This window comes from Anser anser, assembly GCF_964211835.1.
Source record: "Anser anser genome assembly, chromosome: 3".
Classification (NCBI taxonomy): domain Eukaryota; kingdom Metazoa; phylum Chordata; class Aves; order Anseriformes; family Anatidae; genus Anser; species Anser anser.
The window spans coordinates 28691493-28715523 of NC_139722.1; the positions used below are offsets into that span (position 1 = coordinate 28691493).

General features: G+C 38.0%; 1 protein-coding gene across 1 annotated transcript in view; it reads right to left on the reverse strand.

The window, feature by feature from the left end:
* The window catches only part of EYS (eyes shut homolog), an 855622-nt gene that overhangs the window by 384342 nt on the left and 447249 nt on the right, over positions 1–24031 (reverse strand). The window lies entirely within an intron of this gene.

Genomic DNA, 24031 nt, shown 5'->3' on the forward strand with positions numbered 1-24031 from the left:
GCAGTCTGTGTTTGGAAAACTGCTTGTTAAGAGATGTTGAGATGTGTTGTACACAGATATTTCACATGAGGTAAGGCATTCAGAAACTACTGTTACCAGCTGGGTAGTGCACATCTTGCATGTCTTCTTGTTTCTAATGAAGAACGTAAAAGTTTATGCCCCACTTAGAGAAAGATGAGTACATTAACAGATTGCCTTTCAATAAATTAGAATAGTCACGTCACTCACTCCTCAGGATACCACACGGGGTGAATACAAAACACATCGATAGAACTAAATACCTGCAGCGTTTACCTTGCTTTCCAGATTTTGAAGTAGAAGAGAAGGGGCTGGATCACCAAATAGGTATATGTAACACTTCCTGACGAATCATTACATTATGTATTGGTAATTATGTTTTGATTTCTGCCTTGACTGTTAGAACATATTTGTTTCACTTTATACGAAATGCACTCTGGGTAATGGGAATTTGGAACCTACCACGACAATGAAGCAGAACAGATTTTCCAAAGTCCACAACAGCTACAGAAGACAGTGCTGGCATACTGTTTGGAAAATGTTCAAACTGAAGCACACATTACTATTTTGCAAGTATCTAATTATAAAGTGTGAGAGAAAAGCCATGGATGAGGCTGAGTGAGTGAGCCATGAGGTGACCTGTATTGCTTTTTGGCCACAAAACATTAAGCAAAATATAGTACAATATATGTTCTAATTGCCAAACATCAAAATCTGATTTAAAACTGGATTCAACCCACCCAACTTCCCATACCTTGCTCTAATAACCCTAAGATTCTTCTGTGCTCAGGGGATTAAGGGGTGCAGAGGATGATTCTGCTCACTGAAAGTTTAAAACATTTTCTGCAGATATCTTTGTCTTTCCACTAGCTATATGTCATATTAAAAAAAAGAAAAAGAGCAACTTCTCTTACTTCTCCTAAGTATTGGAAGGATGACCAGATAGATGAATGCTTATAATATAATGCAATTAGCATTCTGTTAGCAACTACTGGAAAAACATGACAGCTAAACAAAGGGACTTTTAAACACAGCTAACTTTAACCTTGTACTATGGTACGTTTGTAGACACTGCTTTAAAAAAAAAACAAAAACAAACAAACAACAACAACAAAAAAATGAGTAAAACAAACTGGAATATATATTATGTAAAAATTATTGACAGAATAACTATACCTACATATATATAAGGTGAGTGGGCTTGCTTTTTCTTCTGAGTGTAAAACTGAAATATTGAAGAAAAGTTTAAAGGTCTTTTTTAAGAAATCTCTGGTTGGCATCTTCTAGTGGGCACATTTTTATAGGCTATGTGTATACTTGCTATGAGTTGTCATCAATCTGCAGAACACATTCCTTTTCCTAGGTCAATCATTCAACTTGGAGTATTTAAGAACACTGAAAGTATTTCAGATACTGACATGGCTTTTTTTTTTGTTTGCTTGCTTATTTTGTTAATGCTACAATACCACAATGTTGTTTGCTTGTGTTCAGATAGCATAATTAGATACAAATGATGCTGATGACAGCAGAGGCAGGCACTCTATTAACTGAATGTTTCTGAGCAATTATGAAACCACTAGTGGTAAGCATGCTACTTGTAAGTATTTGCAAGTCACAAAACATCACCTTAATGTCAGTAACTTTCCCAAATCACTTCTTAAAAATTGCAATAAATTTTATGTTTTACTGAGTGTTAATGAAGTTAATGCTTCTTAAGATATGACAAGCACTTTGATCATTTCTGAAATTTTTGTTTGCTCTCACTTCACCTTATTCTTGCTCCTTTTTAAATACATTTATATTTTTTTCTGGCTCTCCACATTCCTCCTTCCCTTATGTCATTTCTTTTTGAGGATTAGGAGGGACAGAAACAAGAGAATGTAAATAAAACAGTCCCCTAAAGTGTAACTACATATGGAGAACAGCTCTTGTGCTGTAAATGGCATAAAGGCATTAAACCTCATGGAATACTTTGGAACACAGTTGTATGTGGAGCTTGGGATATCACCAGTCTGCAAATGAAAAAGAGGCATTTAACTTTCATATCAACGTATGACCACTTCAGACCTTGCATACCGAATACTATTTAATAAAAAAAAAACAGGGTGTACCTTTATAAATAAATGCGTATTTATTTTCAGCAAATAACTCTTAGAGCTCTTCTGATAAAAAAGATAATACATTGCGATGGCTGAGCTTATAAACTTATGAAGTTATTAACGTAAGTTCAATTTTTCAGTATTGAAAGGCAGCAGCAAAATATTGCTGATTTTATGTAAAAAATGATGTATTCAGAATTTAATTCCATCTGCTAAGACCTATCTCATATTTAAATCAATCCCAAGACATCTAGGAAACCCATGAAGCCATGTTCATCTAGAGGTCATAAAAGAAAAAGCTCTGGAGCAAAGACTCTGTCTGTGCTTGTGGAAGACCGATTTATTTTTTGCAAAACACAGCTACGACATTTAAACTGAGAGGGGTATTGCACAGGGAGCCAGGTAACAGGGGCTGGAGAATGGACCTGTAATGGACACCGTATAAAGGCAATCTGCAAGCTTGCAGCTGGCCTGGCTACACAGTTCAAGCTAAAAGAAATAAGATTCACTCAGGATGAGGGCTTAGCTGTCTCAGGTTCTGCCCATTAGTAGAGTGAAGAACTGACCTCTTAACCTAAGGGAGTTGTACAGACACAGAAAGAGGGCTGAGTTATTAGGGTGCTGGCTACAGGTGTTTGGATGAATCAAGCCCTAAGAAACATTCTCAGATGCTAGCACTGTGAAATTGCAATTCAGGCATTCTCTATTGTTCTATTTACAGATTTACAGAACTACAGGAAATTTTAACATTTTTAATATTTTATCAGTCAAAGGTCAGGTAAAATGGCATCGACCTGATCTAAGTAGCCCTGTCCCAAAGTGCTGTATATGTCCCCAAGGCCTGCCATACAGTGGGTCAGACTGGGCAAATTATTGCAACCCTTGTTACATATAACTTTTAACAATCTAATACAGCACCACTTGCACTTTATGACACTGATCCCAGCCTGTACTCCCGCTTTTCATACCAAATAATATAATTAACACAACAAATGCAGCACATAAATTTACCAAAATAAATTTAAAAACACCTGTATTATAGATACCTTTTATTTTTTTTTTTTGGGGGGGGAGACATTAAGATTTGTTAATTAATAATATGGTAGAAACACACTTATAACAAATTCACAGAATGGACACGGGGAGAATGAAGTGGTTATACTTCTATCAGTCCAGAGCATGTCAGATCAAACATAAGAATATCAATGTTTCTTCATCAAAGTAACAATCTTTTGGGGGGATGAAAACTAAAAGGGCAGCAGAGGATGAATTGATTCCTCACACTTCAGTATAAACTCAACTGTCTATAGTTTTTCGCATTACCAATTATCAAACAAAACACTAACTGTAGAAAAATCTGAATCCCAATTGCTCTGTTCCTGGAGATTATGCTAAATAAGAAGATAACTTACTTTACTGTCTTGTGGTATAAGTATGTAAGAGTCTTTGAGAAAAATTTTGCAGTTATATAAACAACAAAAACTATGCAACTACCTCTATGCAAATAACAAATTCTATATTTATATCAGTATTGGAAATATTTCATAGAATCACAGAATGGTTTGGGTTGGAAGGGACATCAAAGCCTATCCAGTTCCAACCCCCTGCTATGGGCAGGGAGACCTCCCACCAGACCAGGTTGTTCAAAGCCCCATCCAGCCTGGCCTTGAACACCTCCAGGGATGGGGCATCCACAGCTTCTCTGGGCAATGTGTGCCAGTGCCTCACCAGCCACCCTTAAAGTAAATAATTTCTTCTTAATATCTAATCTAAACCTACCCTCTTTCAGTTTAAAGCCATTACCCCCTCCCCAGCTTTCCTGTAGGCCCCTTCAGGTACTGGAAGGCCACTATAAGGTCTTCCTGGAGTCTTCTCTTCTCCAGGCTGAACAACCCCAACTCCCTCAGCCTTTCTTCTTGTAGGAGATGCTCTTGCCCCTTCATCATCTTTGTGGCCCTTCTCTGGACTCATTTTAATACTTCCATGTCCTTCTTGTGCTGGGGGCCCCAGGGCTGAACTCAGTACTCCAGGTGACATTTAACAGAGAAAAGGTAGGTGGACTTCACAACTTCACAGACTTGTTTGAGTGTTTTATACAGAAGTGAAGCTATTTAAACCTAATCAGATCTTGGGATTGCCAAAATATTTGTATTTTTGCTGACACGTTTCCATATGAACAGTGGGTAGACCAGTAAGAAGCCCAAGATGCCCTATGTGAATCTCCTGTAAAAAAAGCAGCAGTGGTAACTTTTGTCAAAGTTTTGCTTCACGTTTATTCTGCATTCTAATGGCTATTGGCATGCATAAATTTCTACTATACAAAATACTTCATTTAAAACAATTCCAAAGTGATCAATTCATGATTTATTAAAAGACTTAAATAAAGGATTTTGATCTGTGACAATCACAGATGCATAATAAAATTTATTCTATGTGAGTAAACTTTTAGCCTCAGAGAAAATCTGAAGAACCCAAATGTCAACCATTTTTTTCCCCTACAACTCTAATTCATATCCTGTTGTAACTCATAGGTCTTTGAGTCTGTTTTGTAACTAATTGTTCTTTGAGTCTATTTTTTATCTGTACCCTTTTCCTCATCTCTCCCTCTCTTTCTTCAACTGCCTTGTGACCTTTTACAGCTTATGAATAATTTGTATATCTGTGAGATATAAGGTTCAGAAAAAAACATCGTTTCTACAACACAGAAGTATTAGGTTTATCCGGGAGCAATGATTTACAGCAATTGTACTTATGAGAGAGCATTTATGGTGTAACCTTTACCTGTCTATTTGACTCATTCAACCTAGTAAAATAAATTAATTTTATGGACCAGTCCACACTATGGAATTTGTTTGGGACATCAGTTTTTCTTCATGAGTGTTAATCTTGATGAGTAGGGTAATGTTTTGTTAATACTTCTTGGTTTGGTAATTAGGACTTCAGACAGAATAATAGATCAATGTGAAAAGCACCTCTCCTGAGCAACTGTCTTGGGTAAAATTGTCTTCTAAATGTGCAATCTCTTTTGACATTAGTCAAAATCTGCATTTTCAAATCTGCATTTTCTGTCCAAAATAAATCTAGTTAACTGCTCTACAGTAACAGGCCAGCTCTGTCACTGCAAATTTATACGGGGATCGCTATACATTATTAACAAGCTATGAAAAGTCACTGGCTAAATGTCATGGAAGCTGAGATATAGCAGCACCTTGGGATTCATATAGCAAACAGTTTAGTTTTAATCATCTTGAACCACAAGGTGCCTTGACATTTGCGAGGCAACTTCTTCCTTTTTAACTTCCACTGGAATCAGACCTCTATTATCTCAGCCATAATTCTAAACTTAAAATGTGATAGAAAGTTTTACCTTCTAAATTAAAAAAGTGAAAAATCGATCAAACATGGACCTTATCATTCATTTAATCAATGTTCACATGCCAGCTTGGAAAGTAAAAAAAGGAAAAGCAAGAAAAACTAGATAATTTGAGCATCCTCAGGTCTACTAGAGATGTTTCCTATGAAATGCACCAGCCTTACTTAGAACTACTGAGGCTTGACTTTCCCGAGCAGTATTAACACAATGAACTTCTTCAGAACCTCTTTAATTTCAGAGAAAGATTGAAGAAGGGGACTGATTCATTGTAAATATACAGATCTATTTCAACATGTTTTCTTAAAGCTTTCAGAATGTATTTATTCCATTTATTTATTCCATCTATGGTGGAAATACATTTGCAATCATTATCATGCCTCACTCCCTAGCAGCCAACATTTTGGATCCTAAGTTCCGATTTAGTGGAAGCCAATATATTGGTTTTGGTCCTTTAAATAAGGTTATTCACAAGAAACACAAAAGAGATGAACATCATTTTATTCAGCTGAAATTATTATTTTGCAAGAAGTACAGGAGCAAGCAAAATTCCCAACCCTACCAATGCTGCTTTGAGAAAATGAAATCTATTTCACTTGCAAGTTACATTGTGTTGTTTATAAAGATTTGAATTTCCAGATCTTTTCCTTTCAGACTTTGCTGCCCTAACGTCTATGTGTTATTTCTTATATTACTAACCACCTACACATTATCTGTATTGCTAATATACATGTTAAAAAAAATCTTGCCTCGTCAATGAATGCATACCTCCAGTAATGTCATCATGTTATACAACGGCTCTAGTACTGTAACTTGAACAGTTCCCCTCAATCAGATACACAGAACTGAAAACTCTTCTATTTTTATTTTTTTCCCCAGAGATTACTTTTACATTACATATGAAATATGTTTTTAAAAAGTAATTAATTTCCCTTTACTCTTTTGGTTCTTTTCATGGTAACTCCAGCTTTAAAAGATAAGTGACTTGCAGAGTTTATTCTTAAAATCCATAAATAAAGCAAAATGCATATAAGGTTTTCAGCTTTCACTGATGTTCCATTAAAGAGAGGGGTAATATAGAGATTTGTTCAAGGTATTTATTCTGATGTTGATCTAAAAATTGTAATCATTATTATTAAATCGGCCTCTTAAGAAAAAAGTGGTGAAATATAATCCTAAAGTAAATCACTGCAAGACATCCACGAGCAACCTATTTTATGGCTTGACCAGCAAGAAAACACACGCTTCAGGCTCCTGACATTTTTCATTTTACCAGCCAAATGACTACAGTGAAAGGATGTGGGTTGTTTTCTCAGCAGCTTACCAATTAAAAGTACTTACTGTAATTATTTTCTTTATTTCCTTTATTTCCTTTACTCTCTATATAACGTTTTAGAAACTTGAAACTCTAATTAACTATTCATCATATTTGTCAGTTTTCCAGTGGGTGACAGCAGATGATAGGACAGCTTTGCTGTGGAGTGATTTGTCTCTGAAGTACCTTCTTGGCGCTGCCTCCCCTGCACCGCTTGGGCTGGGAGGTGGAGGAGCCGGGAATGAAGGAGTGAGACTCAGCTTGGGAAAAAGGACAGAGTGGGGGGAAGGTGTTCCACTTTTTATCTTTGCTTCTCACCACCTTACTCTATTTTTAATTGGCAGTAAATTAAATTAATTTTCCCCAAGGTGAGTCCTCCTCCCTGTGAAGGTAATTGGTAAGTGATATGCCCGTCTTTATCTTGGCTCTTGAGCTTTTCCATCTTATTTTCTCCTCTCATCCTGTTGAGGAGGGGGAGTGTGAGAGTGGATGAGTGGGTGTCTGGAAGCCAGCCACATTCAACCCACCACAAAGTTGTAAGCTTTGCCAGAGATTTCTACGTAACTACTGCAGTTCTCAAGTTACTGCCCTACTTCAAGTATTACTTGAAGTAATTACTTGAAGTATACTTGAAGTAATTACTTCAAGTACTTACTTCAGGTGTTACTGTTACTTACGCTAATAAAGACAGAGATCAGGCTCCTTCACAGCTCCGTAGGACCCTGCTGAGAACCCACCCCAGGAAACAGTAATATGGCAAGAATTTCATCATGAATCAATCGGTACTAAAAGCATACTCCCTAATAAAAGAAGAAATTTTATGACACAATGCTGAGTAGAATCCTTTGGTGACGTTTTTTTCCCCTTCTATTTTTCATAATGCCCTAGTTGAACCTCGTTGACCAGGTTGGATGAGGCCCTGGGCAATGTGATCTAGTGGGTGGCATCCCTGCCCACGGCAGGGGGATGGAACTAGATGGTCTTTAAGGTCCCTTCCAACCCAAACCACTCTGTGATTCCATGACTGATACTACTATAAACTGTCAAAACAAATTTATGAGCCACTAGACCTGTACACTTCTGCCCATTAACACAACATCATAGGGCATCTAAAATAGCAATATTTGCAAAGAAACTTTGTCTCCAAAATTAACCGATACTGATGGTGCTCTCACCCCATAATGCTTGCTTCTCTTTCATCCTTTGACAGTCCATAACTATAAAATTACTTTGATTCACAGAACAAAACTATTGGTGGTAGATTCCTTTAGACCATTCTTATCTCACTTATGAAGTTACTGAAATTTTTGGTATTTTTCTGAAAGCAATACCAATAGCTAAGGGGAAGCTACTGTGACCCTGACAGAGGATTCACAGAGGAAGCTTTTAGAATTACCTAACAATAACAAAATCCCACTGACACCTCAGTGCTTTAGAAATAAATTCTAAGGCCAAATTCCTTCAGTTGGGAAACCTTTCTTCCAGATCTTTTCACTATTCTAAGCTTTGCATCATTCATTTCAAATAACTTTCACAGTGAATTTTACCAAGGCCTTCAAGTAACACTAAAAATCTGGGAGCAGGTCAGGCAGCATAATGAGTTCCTCTTTGAGGAAACGAGTCCACATATGTTTCGCAGCCACAACTTTTGAACTTTTACAACATTAAGCTCAGATACAGCAATTCCCTATGAAAAACTAAAAAATGAAGGTTTCACATCAGATGAGTTATCTGCTATCTGGTAATCTGTCTGAAGGTTGTAGATGCAGCAGATTATCCAACCAGCATGTATGTTACATAGCAAACTTTTAAAGTCTTCTGTTGCTTTGAAATTTTGGAAAAGTGATCGGAGGGAGGGTGGAGGAGGGAAGGCAAGGGGGAACAAACAAGCACAAACAAACACACACCCGTTTTGAAGACTTCCCATACTTGTGTGCATGTGTGTATGGACTCTTAGCAATTTCTGGGATCCCACAGTGGATCACCACAGAGCTTCGTTGTTACTGTGGCTTCACGGGTGGGTTAACCTGATCACCTGCATGAGGATGAGGACTCAAAGTAATGCGTGTCAGCTGACTTACTGTCAGTAACGCTACTGAAAATTGTTTCTCTTGCTGTACTTTGGAGCATCTTTCTATGGAAAGAATTTCAGAAAGCAGCCAGCAGGGAACTTACAGAAGTCTCCCAGGAGAGCCTTTCTCAGACTATTTTCTCCAAAATCCTTTCCTTCCCGAGGGTGATACTGTGACTGTTAATTTTAGAATACTGACAATGAAGCTTTCTCCAAACTACAAGTCTAATATATCACGTTACTTTTTTTCTTTTTCCTTCTCTCCTCTGAATTCTCCTTGGAGACACTGTCAAGAATGGAGCACATTTATTTACCTCTGAAGTAAAATTTTGCTTAGAATGACGTAAAAATAAATTAAAGCTCTCCACGCTTGTCAGGAAATGTTAGCTCTATTTTAAAGAATAGTGAGTGGGAATCAAAAAGAAGAAATTTGGTAATAACACACTTGAGTGTATATTTGATTTTAGAAAGCTTTCTTCCATTTATTCATCTACAGTTATGTTCCCATTACTTTAGCATCAGAGTGCCTCCTAGATATTTATAGCCCAAGATAGCAAAAGTCATCTTTTGCCTTTCTTTCTTACTTTATGGGAGAAGCCATTCAATGATTATTACAGAAAAATGAAGCCGAAAAGAGGAGTCGCATACATAGTACAAGAGATCTAGGGACAGATCTTGTTTGCTCAAATCTTTACTCTGATTTTTGTAGTCACGAGCTTCTCCATGCTCATCATCTGTTTCTCTGGAATGTAGCTTTGCAAAGGTAAAATGCATTTTAAAAGGGCAATTAATATTTCCAGTCTCTTGAAGAACTGATTTTAGAATAGGAGCTACAAACCATGAGGTTGCCACTTTATCTATATGTTCACTTTTAACAGCTCCAAATTTTCACTACCAATCAGAACTTACAGTAGGCTTATAAAACTGGTTTAAAGACATCAGACATTTACTGCTGGTTTTTGGCCCCACCTCTACTGCACATAAATGCCTAAGGGGTAAATGTAAGGAAGAATGAACTGATAAATCAACACTTTGCAGGGAATGAAAGAAACAGGAGTAGTTTGCTCTTTGTCCTCTTGGACAGGAAAAGTGCCCCCTGTTGGCATACCATGCTAGATACACCAGTGCAAGGTGTCTTTCTTCTCAGAGGAGGGATGTCGCATGTAGCAGATCACAACAGATTAGCAAAAAATACAAATTAGACAAAACAGGTAGTTTTGTCTGGATTGGAGCTAGAAGCTCTGCAGCTTTTCTGCTTCCTACTTTGCTTGAAAAAAAGAGTTAATAAAATAGAGAAATTATTACTTCTTGGGGGGAGGGGGGCGAAGGAAGCAATGCAAAGCTGTAAGGACCATATTACTATATTTAGAGCTTTATTCCTGACTATAATAATAAGAGTGCAATGTGTGCTAAGCAAAACTACTTTTTTACTACTCCAGATACACAAAGCTACTTAGGACACTTAATTTTATTTATAAAAGTATCTGGCCTATAAGGGTTTTTATTCTCACAGAATGTCTCAGGACAACCAAAACACATCCTACACACTGGGTAATAAAAAGTTCTGTTCTTTCTAAGGTCACTCTCCTACTATCAGTAGCACTCCTGCAGTAATCCTCATCATAAGAGACTTTAAACTTCTTCAGTCCACTTGGATGCATGCTTTATTTTCCCGGAGAGAAAAAGCAGATTTTACTGCCAGTAAAATCTCCCACTGTGGTTATCATGGACATTCGTATTAAGTGATAAATTACGTACTTGCTAAATCACAGTCGGTGGGGTGTGACAATGTTATAAAAAAGGTTAATCAGTGGAAGCTCAGGCTAGAAGGAATACAGCAAGCAACCAGAATGGCTGTGCCTTGATGAAAGTATATTAGAGTTAACACACTCCTTTCCTTATTTTATTAATCTACCCAATTGGAAATGTGTGTGCATGTGTGTGTGCATGTGTGTGCATGTGGGTGTGTGTGCACGTGTCCATGTACAACTAACGTAAAGCCAACATTCAGCTGTTTGCTAACATAATCCTGATTTGCACTCAGATTTCCTACACAGAAAAGCTATCGTTATCGATCTGGTCAATCCTTCAAACTGAAGTCTTTCTGGGCTTTTAACTACTTGTTCTTGTACATGAACAGATACGTTAAAACAGGACCTTAGCTGATGTAAACTCTCCTAACACCAGTTTTGTCATCTTTCTGTACTATTCAGGCACTCAATCACGGATATAAAATCCAGCTTAATATCAGAAAAAAAAATAAAAAATAATAAAAGCAACATTTATTTATCCAATTTCTTTGGTTTCTTTGGCTCCTTAAGCAACTGTGTTACATACCAAACTGGAAGTTTTCAATTCATAGATTTTACATAGATCCACTTAAAAACACTACTTTGAAGTGTCTTAGAGATTTCTTGGTGATGGAACAGCAACTAAATCAGGATGAATGTAGGCAAAACGGCCATTAGCCCATTCCAGCCAAGACAGAAAATGGATTTTTTTTTGTTTGCACCACCTTCTTCCCAGTCTCCCAAAGATAATGAAACAACATTGGGAGAACATTCAAAGATGGTGGAACGACATAAGAAGTGATGTATACATTTTATTTACAGACTCAGCTATATCTTAACCAAAAAGTTGTTTAAAAACAATTCTTAGAACTCAGCTGGAAAACATCAAGTGATTTCAAAGACCTGCTTCTGAACAAGTGAGGGGAATAATGGTGAAGTTCTGTCATCCTCTGAGAGTTTACTTCTCTGAATATTTAATATACTACGAAGAATAATTTCATCTAAGCAGCATTGATAACATTTATCTTTCTTCTTACCAAGTTACTGAAAATGGCATCATAATTTCTAGGGCACTGCAAACTTCATTCTTTTCCATTACTGTTTATGGAAAGATCTATTTCTCGCACTCTCTATTACTTGTTTCTGTGATATTTCCCCCACTCTTTCCTATGCTGTCATAAAATCTTTATCTTATAAAAGGCTTTGCATTAATCTTTGAAGTGTGTTGTCTTTTTCAGAAAATACTCTTTACTCTCACTGAATAACCGCTTCCTTCAGTTTCAAATGTCTGAAGTAGAGCTCACATCTCTTTATGGAAGACTTATCCTGAGCTTGCTTGTAGGAACCCTCTATAATGAAAAAGAGATTCTTGAAGTGTTGAGTTACCGATCTTAAATAACTTGTACAAAGTGTTTTCCATTTGGAATTAAGTTTTTCCTTCTTTCTCCAGTTTCATTCTGTCTTTGCCAAAATCAACAAGCAAGAAAAACAGAAGTTCTAAGTTTTTTCTTCAACCCTGATGCTGGATTTTCAATAGTTCAAATCACTAATAGCTCTCACTGGTTTTAACTGAAATTAGAGATGCTTTCAATTTCTGAAAGTAAGTCCTCAAAACAGCAGGACAAAATTTAACTAATTGATGATTTACATTAAGCATTCCAAACTCTCTGGCTTTCATCTTAAGAAAACAACAGCAATTAGAGGGCTTAATAACCCTGAAAATCCTCTTAGATGAGTTCCTAATGTTAGACTCCTACATTTGAAAATGTCCTCTATCAGTACTCTATTGTATGCTTAAAATATCTTCTCCTCAAAAGTAAAATATATCCTCAATCCCTTTTTAAAAGAAAGAAGTAACTGATTCAATAGATGTTTGTCTCTTAAACATGAGAAATTTGTTACTCCTGAACACAAAAGATAGATTAATTGTTGTAAGAGGCTGAGATTAACTCCACATGTCAGCTGTCTACCTCACCCTCTCTGGAAAAGTAGCAACATTCTCCCTAACCCCTCAAAAAGGCAAAGTGTTTTTTGCCAATTTCAGAATTTCTAAGGATCCTTTAAAATGCTTGTTTAAGCAATACAATGAACTATCCTTGGAATTCTCTACAGACTCTCTGAGGCCTCCGTGAATTTTCGAATATACAGCAGTAGACTTAAACAACAAAATGAAAAGGTAAATTTCCACAGGGTGCGGACAGATGTGCATGAGAAGCAATTAAGAAAGAGTAGTCATATACATATATATATGTCCTCTAGAGAGAGATACAAGATGCAGCCAGCAAGCTGGCTGTTTCACCTGTAAGGATATATATGTATGTGCATGTATTTATCTACTAGTAGTAACTTCCATTGATCCGCTGTACCCATCATGAAGGGAGGGCAGAGGTACATGATCAAGGGACTGCACTGTAAGCATTCACTTCACAGAAAAGCTGCAGAACCACAAATGCTGTGCATTCTTTCCCGTCTCACAGATAATAGAATTAAAATCCCAGGGGAGAACAGCAGTGTACAAACCATGAAGGTCCCAGAGTGCCTACAGGCCTCCATACAAACCCCAAAACATTTGAAATAGAGTGGCAACATCTATCTTTGTCTTCAATACAGTTGTCTGGATAGTTGGCTCATGGCCACAAGCCCAGATTTTTCTGTGTCCGTACAAGGCCATTCTCCTCCTCTGAATGCTTTAAACCTCTGACGGGGCATCTTGCATTCCATCTACAGCTCTGTCTTGGACATACTCTGGTAATCGAAAATGTCGGCACCTACACTCAACCACTCATCTCAGATCTCCCCACGTTCACCAGGAGGATGCTGGCGCTTCCAGAGGGCAATTCACACTACTTCAGACATCTAGCCTACCTCGCAAGCTCTACAACACATATACACATAGCCTAACTTTTGCATAGCAGATTTCAGCAAGGTGGATCTCGATATTAGCATTATGTTCCTTGGACTATTGTATCAGTAGTGAGATTTTGTATTTATAAAGCTAGTTAGCTAAAAAACTCATTTACTTGTTCACTCTCTAAGCTTTCTCAATTACTTTGAGTATCTCTGCACTTAAAATTCTTCCCTGCTTATAAATAGCCAGAATCTACAAATATTGCTCATGAGAAGTATTGTCTTTTAAAAAGTTGCAAATTATAGACAAGTACTGTTTGTTTTTGTTTCCTAAAGAAGATGCAAAGCACTCACTGTTCCAAGCTGAAAGCTATCCTGAGGGAGAAATCTACAGGAGTACACTGGATTATAAAATTCTCACTGAAAAGAAACTTACTCTTGGAAATTGGCTTTTCAGTTACATTTAAGTTACCAAAGATGTTGCTCTAGACACAGGAGGCTTTTTACAACAGGGCACATCTCAAGGCTAAATCCAACCCGATGATTTTCCTTGGTTTGGTCATATAATTCCTTAAGGACACCTGGAATGTAAGGATACCTGGTTTGTATGGTCATCTGGTTAAAAGCTATTCATCATAAGAAAAAAGAAAAAAAAGAAGTACCAATCAAAACAGTGACACAAACCCTAAGGAGCAATAGATAACTGAGAAGACAACAAACCCAAGACGTCTCAGGTCACTGACTGATGGGGCATTAAAGAAACCTGTGGAGCAGAACGGAAGAGAGGTTCAACCAGAACTTTTTAACAAGAAAGAAAACAGCATTATCATACATGTGATAGGAAACAACAAGCTTCTTACAGGATATATGAGGAGGAATTTGGGTCTGTGTAAAACTTTCTTTTTTAAGGGGACAGTAGGGATGTGCAAAACACTACAGAACTTTAAATGAAGGGCCATCAGCAGGGAAGGAGGAAGAATACGAAGAGGCAGTTCTTGCTGATCACATCTGTGTGAGTACTGGTGCATTTCCGTGGGCACATGTAAAGGCAGTGCTGCGTTGATCAGTGTGGCTGGCTGGGGGTGTGCATTTGCACTTTTGGAATTTGCACTTGGCATCACTACTGGGTGGGCATGTTAACAGAACAGCAACAAGCACAACTGACGTTCAAGGCTCTGGTCTTAAAATCCACCAGATTGTACTCCTTTAATACTCCTGCTTCTGAATTTGAAGTACAAAGTACAAGGGCTCTGTGGAGCGAGTCCTTTCACGTTGCCTCAAAGCCTGCCAGAAGGCTATGTTGTTGCACGTCCAGACACTGCCTGCAGACTCTGCTCAAGTAAATGGGACTTCAGGTTAACTTACACCCAGAACTTCACCCCTTAACTGAATTATCTTTGTCAGCAACAACGGAGGTTGGTACTTCTTGATTTGTATCACAGCTGAGGTCCTTAGTTGTGTGTTTGCCTTTTTTTTTTTTTTTTGTCATGCTGTTCCTTTACTTTTCTTTTGTGAATCACCACGGGATCTGATGTGAGAAATCACAGCCAACATTTCATGCTCCTTCACTGTAGGCGCTTAACTTCAACTCCTTTGTGTATACCAGCTTATAATACAAGTGAATAGCTCATAAACATTAAAGGAGGAGAGATGTTAACCAGAGAGATATCCCTCCTGATACAAAACATTCTTTACTACTTTTGTTAGTATAGGTTTGCCAGTACCGAATCCTCCGTACTTCCCAACTCTGCTAACACATACACAATGCAAGACTGTGAACGCTTCATTAGCAGCCTACCATTTACTGCCAAGACCAAGCTCCCTGCCCCCACTTAGCTTACTGTTAGGGTCCCCACAGATAATTTCGTAGCGGTTGTCTCAGCTGATTCCCAGTGTCGGCCACTCAGAATCTGGATGGTTGGAAAGCAAGCGAATGTAACAAGTTCTGTTGGAGAACGCATTCTCAGTTTTACGAGTGGCATCGACGCAGCTTGTTCTGTGTGTCTCACTTCTGTAGTCTTTTAGCTCAATAGACACGGTCTTGCTGAAGGAGAAACCACAGGGTTTCTGCTAACACTGCAAGGTGGCTGGAGGGGGGCTTATCAGGCATGATTTGTCTGGACTCGTCTTAAGCCTGCCTGGAGCCCTGCTTTAGCTTTTTAGCTCTGGCAGACTTATCTAATTTGCTGGAGTTTTGCTTATCTTTGTACAATTGTGTGGTGTTATGCCTCTTGTTAGAGTAATTCTGATATAGCTCTGTGAGTAACAGATAGTGGCAACAAGTGCCATTCCAGTGTCACAGCTCATTGTACGCAGAATAAATTAGGTGGCACTGTGGAACACCAGCACTGGGTAACAGAAGAGGCTTTGAAAAACATAAACATGGGATGGCAGATCAAGGCTCTGAATTAATCACCACTGACTAACTACTGATCATTAAAGGAATGATACATTTGCAGCTGAGTGAAACTGGCTTTAGGAGCAACAAGAGACTAGCCCGTGTTTTATGTGTGTCAGATGCTTAATAACAAATGCAGATGTAACACAAAAATACAAATAGAAGCAAAACGTAGAACTTAAGAAAATGGTTAAAAATAGCCCCTATTTATTATGAGAAGGAAGAAAGCCCCAACCACATTCCCATGGCAAAGGGTTCAGGATGGTGACTAACCTTGACCTCCTGACAGTCACCAGTGGAAGCAGAAAGTTTGTGTGTAGGATTTTACCAGTATTACTGTGACGGGACTGTAATAATTGGGTAACTTGCATGGTAAGTGTTCGTGCTTTTGTAACCAGATTGATAATACTTCTTTGCCCAAACCGTTAAGATCCCAGTTAGACCAACAGTAAATTCTTGGACTTGTATATAAAGCATGTTTCCTGTGCACACTGTGCACCAAAGTTTGATATGGCATACTGGGTGAAGCAAGCAGATTTAAAATTCAGTTGAACCTTTTTTCCCATTTTTTTCCCTCCTTTTTCTTTTATCTAAAGGCTTTGCTGAGCAAATCTAGTAATAAGCAGGATAAGATTTGAAAACATTCTGACAAAAACCCTATCCTTACCCAAAACAGTGATTTAAGAAAATGGAGCAACACTATCACCTGGAAGAGATACTACTCTTTCATGACCAGTCACTGCTACTGTTTCTGTGGCTGAAGAGAAATGCACTAAAAGCTTTCCCATGGTGGTGAGGGTGAAGTGCTGGCAAACTATCTTAGCAAGGAGAAACCATAATATATAAAAAATGTCTCTAACGGCTAGGAGCAACTCATTTAAAGGCAGAACTGTTACCTTAAATTCCCCAGAAGCATGATCAGACGATACTGCAATCTGTCCAGGTTACTAGCATCCACAGCAATTTCTCCACAGCAGCCATTTTAGGTGAGCATATAGCTCCATTTAATAGTAGTAGAGAACAACGCTGTCAAGTCAGTTTATCAAGGGACATATCTGACTGCCATCAATGTAGTTAAAACACTTAAAAAAAGCATTCCCATAGAAATAGATGGAGCATCTCTTTAAAAGGCTGGACAAGGCCATAATAATACTTGGAGAGATGAAAACAATTTTGACACAATAGAAGAAAATAGTGGAAAAATAGATGAGAGCATCTGAGTGCAAACATAGTACTTACCGCACTATTTTTAGCATGTATTTATTGCTTTATTCAAGAAGACCATGGAAGGATAATGTAGAACAGTACTACATGCCAACCTCTTGGACAGAGGTCAATGGGGATGAAACAAGAACATATTTCTAAACAAGAGCTCTCCACACTAACCAGAATGTTGGTTTTCTGCTTATTATGTGTAATTGCTGAACAATTCAGTGTTTTAACATTGCATGATCCTGTACAGAAACAAAAATTCTCTATAGACTTTGTTATTAATATAAACCTTCCATAAAATATGCAGACATTACAACAATTGATAAAAGCAGAAAACTAAAATAGATACTAAAGACAAAAAAGAACATTTAGGAGAAATCAGTACTTGCACTTTCTAAGTGAGATTGAGTGAATAATGTGACTCTCTTTTTCATTACTTCACTTTTGTCTTTTTCCTTGGCACAGGATATTTCCTCAGTAAGCACACCTACAGCATAAAAGAAGGGAAAACTTACGCCTTCTTTGCATGGTCTGGTATCTTACAAATACTGATGACAATGTGTGCTAAGCTACCAATGCCGCTGCCATCAACAGATCGTCTCCACTTCCAAATTTAAGTTAAGAAGTGGACTCCCACCTCACCTGTCTTCTCCTTCCCCTTCCTCAGAAATGTATAGGATAAGTGTTAGCGTAAAGATGGCATTAGGGAGTGCTCAGTCAAGAACTAAGTTTGTAAAATTTAGTAATGGAAATAATACATTATACATCTTAACCTATCACTTTTCAGCACCTTTGACATTAATCCTCTCCTGCCCATTCAAAACAGTTGTAGTACAATGCAACTCCTTTGCCATCTTATAGAAGTCAGATGTAGACTCTTTACAAATCCTTATTTACCTAAAACCACAACTGCAAACCCGAACATCTCCATTATCTACTCAACTTTGTGCACTCAACTTGTTAAGCTCTGTTTAGAGCTCTGTTTAGAGAGTTATACTCTCCAGTGAAGGCTTCGTTCTCACCATTTGCAGAGTGTAGTGTCTTCTCCTTATTTTTGTTACCTAGCCTTTGGTTGCTAGCTGTAGTGTTATGAGTGGGATTCGGTTGCCGACACAGAGATATCAAGTGGTAGCTTATGCAATCTAATGAATTCTCTGCAGCTTCCTGCTACTTTTCCAGAAGTGCTCAGCTTTCCCAGAGGTCCCATACCATATTTTCTACCCTGTCTGGATGTCTCAGATTCAGAAGAGAAACTCCAACTGCACTGAATAACTCCATTAAATGGGATTTGTGCCATTAACAGCAGAAGGACACTGGCTCTGTATTGACCCGACTACTTTTTAGGCGAGTACTAAGTTTTACTTAACAACTTTAACCGCATTTCTAATTTTTTTCCCGTATTAATTGGATAGTTCAGACCACTGGACTGATAAAACTAGTTCATGGTTCCTCTGTGTGTTCTGTGCTCCCCTTTGCCCATAATCACACTGGATCACAACACTGTCTAACAACTGAATCCCACCCCATGGCACAACACGACAGTTCTCATGTCTTCAGTCGTTTCTACCACATGCCACAGCTCAAATCACAATACTAAATGCACACATCTGATGAACTGAAAAGCTTGCCCATTAAGTTATGCAAGACGTTCTGCCTAGAAAGTGATACTGAAAGTTACAATTTCATGATTAAGTACTCAGGAACTACGATCACCTTTACACTTGAAGGCTTGATTTACCTGATTGCTTCTACCTTTATTCATTCTTTCTGGCATTCAGAGAGCTACCACAAATATTCATTAGCAAAGTTACATGACCCTTTCTTACGGCACTTTTAATTTATCTGTAACTTCCTTAGATCTTAATCATGTGAGGGGATCATTTCCCTCACTTGCAATGCTTCAGAACATGTTAATTAAAAAAAAAAAAAAAAAGCAAATCATTCCTCAGACATACTATAAGTTCACATGAGGGGGAAAAAAATAAACATGTCCAATTTGTCATGGCCCTGTAATGAAGATGATTTTACTCTAGCAGTAGAAAAATGTATGTAATAAAATCTGGTTGTCAAGCAGGGACAAAAAAAATGTGTATATGCAGCACCCATGCTTGTTAAAATCTCTAAATGCTTTGTCCCCACAGACTGAGTAAACCAGACTGCCTCATTTTTAAGTGGGCCTGGAAGTCTGCTGCCCAGAATAACATTCAGATTGGTAAATCCAGGGACAGGAAAGCCAAGTTAGATGTGAGCTCCAGGATGAGGAGCCATCTAAAAGCAGGTGAGGAAACACAAAGAGGTGGGCTCCACAGCTGGCTTCAACCACTAAGATCTGTGGAGCAAGCCCTCTTGGAAGCTGTTTTGGGTTAGGGCCCCCAAAAGAACCGCCCCCATGCCCTACCCACCCGATTCACCCTGTGCTGAAGTGACCAGAGCACAACCCAGGGGACAGCACTGGACAGGGAGTGAGCCACACAACATGTCCCTGCTGCTATGGCAGGGGAGGCCTCACTGCCCTGCCTCAGCCTCCCTCAGCCCGCAGTGAGGGAGCCACAGGCCCGCCTCGGCTGGCTGCAGGAGGCCCTGAAGCTACCGGGAGGCTCTGGAAGCAGCAGCCTGGATTCAAGGCGAAAGCAGGAAGGAACGAGGAGTAACCAAATAGCACCAATGTTGCCAGCGTGAGGAGAGGCTGCAGGACAAAACCAGGAACAAAAAATAAACCTGACACAAAAACGTTGATTCCTTCACTGCCCATTGTTCTTGCTTTGCAGAATGGAAACTCTTTTTGCAGATACACTTACAGTCTCTCTCCGCACTCAGGGTGCTCCACTTGCTTCTTGTCTCCCCATTTCTCACTCCTCATCACTCTCCTGGTTATGAAGGAATACAAGGCGGGAAGCAGGGATTCAGTGTGGTCTTTCCTGTACACTAGAGTTGTCAAATCCAAGTAACAGCAAGCAGAAAACATGATGACAGCTAATGACATATTATAAAAACATTCAGCATGCTCTGGAGAACCTCCTCCTTCTTCTAGGATCTAACAGACTTTTGACTTCAAATTTGCCCAGGTAAAAGACTCTTTAAAGGTTCCTCCAGCACCTTTAGGTAGAGAAGCTGGGGTTAACATAGATGCAACTCCTTTCTGCCCGGAGCCCATTAACTCATAAGCCTTCATTCCGTTAGGAATGAAGATTCCTCCTCATGGGTTTTGACAGTGAGCCAAACCATTAAAAATCAAGTGTCCAGCTTCACCCTCAAATCTTTTTTTGCCATGTAAAACTTCACAAAACTTCAGTCTCCCCAGTTCATCTACAGCTCCTAAATGGATTTTGCAGTTGTGTAGAAGAGGCCAAAGACTCTGTGATATTTTGGTGCTCTTACTGACTCTGACAGCGTGTCAAGTACAAACAGAGAGGACCAAATTGCTCTAACACCTACAATTTTCATACTTCTCTTACGCCATCGTTCTCTCACTGCAGCCAATTTGGGATGCTGGGACCTTGCACAACTGAACTAAGTAGCTCGCTAAGCCTGATCTGCTCAATCTTTTGAAGCCACTTATTGCTTACTAGATAGAAGTTATAAGTAATAAATTTCTCTTTGTGCCTCTTACTGACAACAAGAAAAACATTAATTTAACTTCTTTGGCTGAATGTGAACTAAAGCCTTAAAAATAATGAGTGACTCAAACTACTTCACTGTTGTTTCTCTGCAACTCTCAAAAGAGAAATGAAATACTGCAGGGATCCTAGAACTCAGTTACACTGACTTTCACAGGAGAGAATTTCAGCTACAACCTGCCAAGCCATACAAAAATACTAGTTCAGCTTTATGCACAGTAAGTTTCCATGACCCTGTTCAATTCTGAAAGGGATACATATGTTTAAGGGACTTAATTTTTTTTCCAGCTAATTTCTCCCTGGCAAGAAAACAACCATTAAAGCATTACTTTTTTTCTACAGACTCAGAATCAATGACTGGCTTATTTATTGTTGCTGTTGTTCTTATCATTCATATTAGTGTAATATCAAAACAGCTAGATCAACAGCTGCAGATCTATATACGTAAGAGAAAGTGATAGCAATTTAAATAGATGAAACTAGAGGGATGGCAACGCAGCCAAAGAGAAGTAAAATACTCAAGGTCATTCAAAATATTAGTGAGAAAGAACTGAGGTTTTCTCCTAGTAAAAATTCCTGAAGCATACTATGTGGTAGTCATTTCAAAAGTAATATAAACAACTTGCCAAATTAGAACCATCTAAATTTAGAGTGTTACTCTGCATAATGTAATACCCTCTAGCTTGATATCTTTAAATGAATCTACAGCGGCTTGCTAATCCAGTCTGACATAAATACAGAACAATCAGAAATAATAATAATTTGTAACTTGTTAATCTTGATGTTGGTTATAATGTCTAATATTATATTTCATATTAGTGCCTTATAGCACATTCAGGAACAATGCAAATAATTAATCAAAATTAGAACAGGAGATGCATCTGTATTAATAGACTCCTGCTTTTATTTTTCCAAGATTCATTTCGTTTTTACATGTATGTACATAATAATGCAATTAACACTCAATTAATTCAGAACTGTACTATGTTTATTAAGCTGTGTAATCATTTGAGATGTTTACAACTACTTTTCTCATACTAATTAACAGGAAAAATGTAAACCATCTCTTGTTTTTTCAGGCTGCTTTTCATAAAAAACATTCCACAGATGGCATTTTTGAGTAGTGCTGCGCAGTACTGTCTTATAAAAGTTGCATAGAGGCCTATGAACCCCAGTGAATATTTAAAGTCTGCTTTCAGTGGCAGCAGGAAATGATCCACCTATGTCAATAGTAGAAAAAAATAGCAACAAAAGTTTCCTTGGGAGGTATGCCCTTTTGAACACAGAACAGCTCACATATCTTGTAGAGAAATGTTCAATGGGTATCCTGAGTGCACACAGTGCCTTCCCTTTTGTTTGGGCTCTATTCATCACACTTCAAGCTTTCCATGTATCTTCATTCTTATGCTGTTCAGCAGTGTGAAAGTTCGCACTCTCCCGCTCCTCTGGAAGAAATACCTATAACTGCCCTAACTCTTGCTTCTATTTGTACACCTGTTCATCAATACCGATGTTGAAAGTAGCTTACACAAGTTTAAATACAAACTGAGAGGATACATACTGCAGTTTCAGATCAAAAAATAAGCAGAACTGAAGGTTTGGTTTGTCTAATAACTCAGCAATCATTAGTTTACATCTTTCACTTTTACTTGCCCTGCAATGTCTTAGTTGAGCATGACACAAAATCTATTTTTCTAAATGCACAAGATCTGGAACAACAGTCTAAAAAATTAAAGATCGTATAAGTGTGGGGACAAAATCTTTTTCTTGCTACAGGAGAATTCTACAGTCAGTAATCAATGTTGTTCAGTTAAAGAGAGAAAACAAAAGAGGTAGAAAAAAAATCAAAAGTGGGATTTTGATACTTTTCAGGGTTATTTTTGAGCACATAAAAGTGTCTTATATGTATCTGTACACATTATGACCTCTTGTTGAGATAAATATGTACACTTAAATCCATATAAACACCTGTGTGCATATCTCAACTGCCTGTTCACTAGAAAACACAATGCTATCATTTGCAGATGGGTTTTACAAGTTTAGTGTTATATGTCAAAAGGGCTTATTATCTGTTTCTAATGCTGATTTACTGAATGAAATACAAGTTCACATTCTATGCATATACTCCAGAAAAGCCGAAAAAAGCACTTCAAAATCTTTAACACTTGGGTATGTCCTGACATTAAATCTTGTAAATTCATGAAATCCATTTTTAGGGCAGACATTTGATTTGTGTATGCAGATGTTTGCAACTTCAAAACTGCATGTGTGGATTTAAGTATATGTTTTGCTGCTGTGACTGGATGCTTCGATGCAAATTGGATGCTAGATGTTCATTTGCTTCTGAATTAAGATATAGCAGAAAACCAGGCAGCAGTTATCTCAGAAGGCCATGTAGAATGCAACTGAGATGTAAATCAACAAAGCTAACAGTCGCAAAGACCTCTGCATACGCAAAGAAGAGACACTGCTATGTGCTTATGAAAAAAAAATAAAATTTCCATATGCAGTCGTGTTCAATCCAGCACCTGTCAATTATAAAGCTGCAGATGTTTCAAAATCTGATTAGGGCCGACTGAGTCCTTTTGGTTTTGGCCGATTGATTTCAAGTGTGCTTAGAGATTTGCTAGAAGGCACAGTGTGCAAATCTATATAAATAAATAAAAGCGCTGGCAAATTGCCAGAGTATTATAGATAATCTCATAATCCAGCAGGTGCTTGCTTTGGGAAAACAAAGTGCTTGATGTGGCTCTCAAGTTTTCTACTAGGCAGTGCCTGGAATAAAACATAAGTAGTCCGTGGTCTTCACTTTCAGTTGGAAAATTAAAACATATGTAGCTTTTATATATCAGAAGATATTATTCCAGTGCTACACTATGCCACAGTTCTCATTGTATGACTTGCTAGAGAATAGTAGAGACAATGGCTTTATAACATAAATGTATATCTAGGGCTTTAAAAAAGAAAAAAATATATAGTTTCTCTTAGTAATTCACCTTGGATTTTTTAATTTTGCCAGTATCTGTATCACATTAAATTTTATTAATAGGTAACACTGGCAAAATAATAGGAGCTTCCCAGTTACAAACAGTTCTTTGGCAGGGAAGCTGTTTTCAGGTAGCTTTTGTTGAAAGGGGAGGCTGGGCAATGAAAAAAAAAAACACATTTGGATCAAAAAAATAGTGAACGTATATAAGAAAACAAAACAAAACAAAAAGAACCACAATCTAAGCATGAGATATTGAGATATTAATGCCCAAGGAAGAAAGTCAGTTTAGTGTTCCTCATTAATAC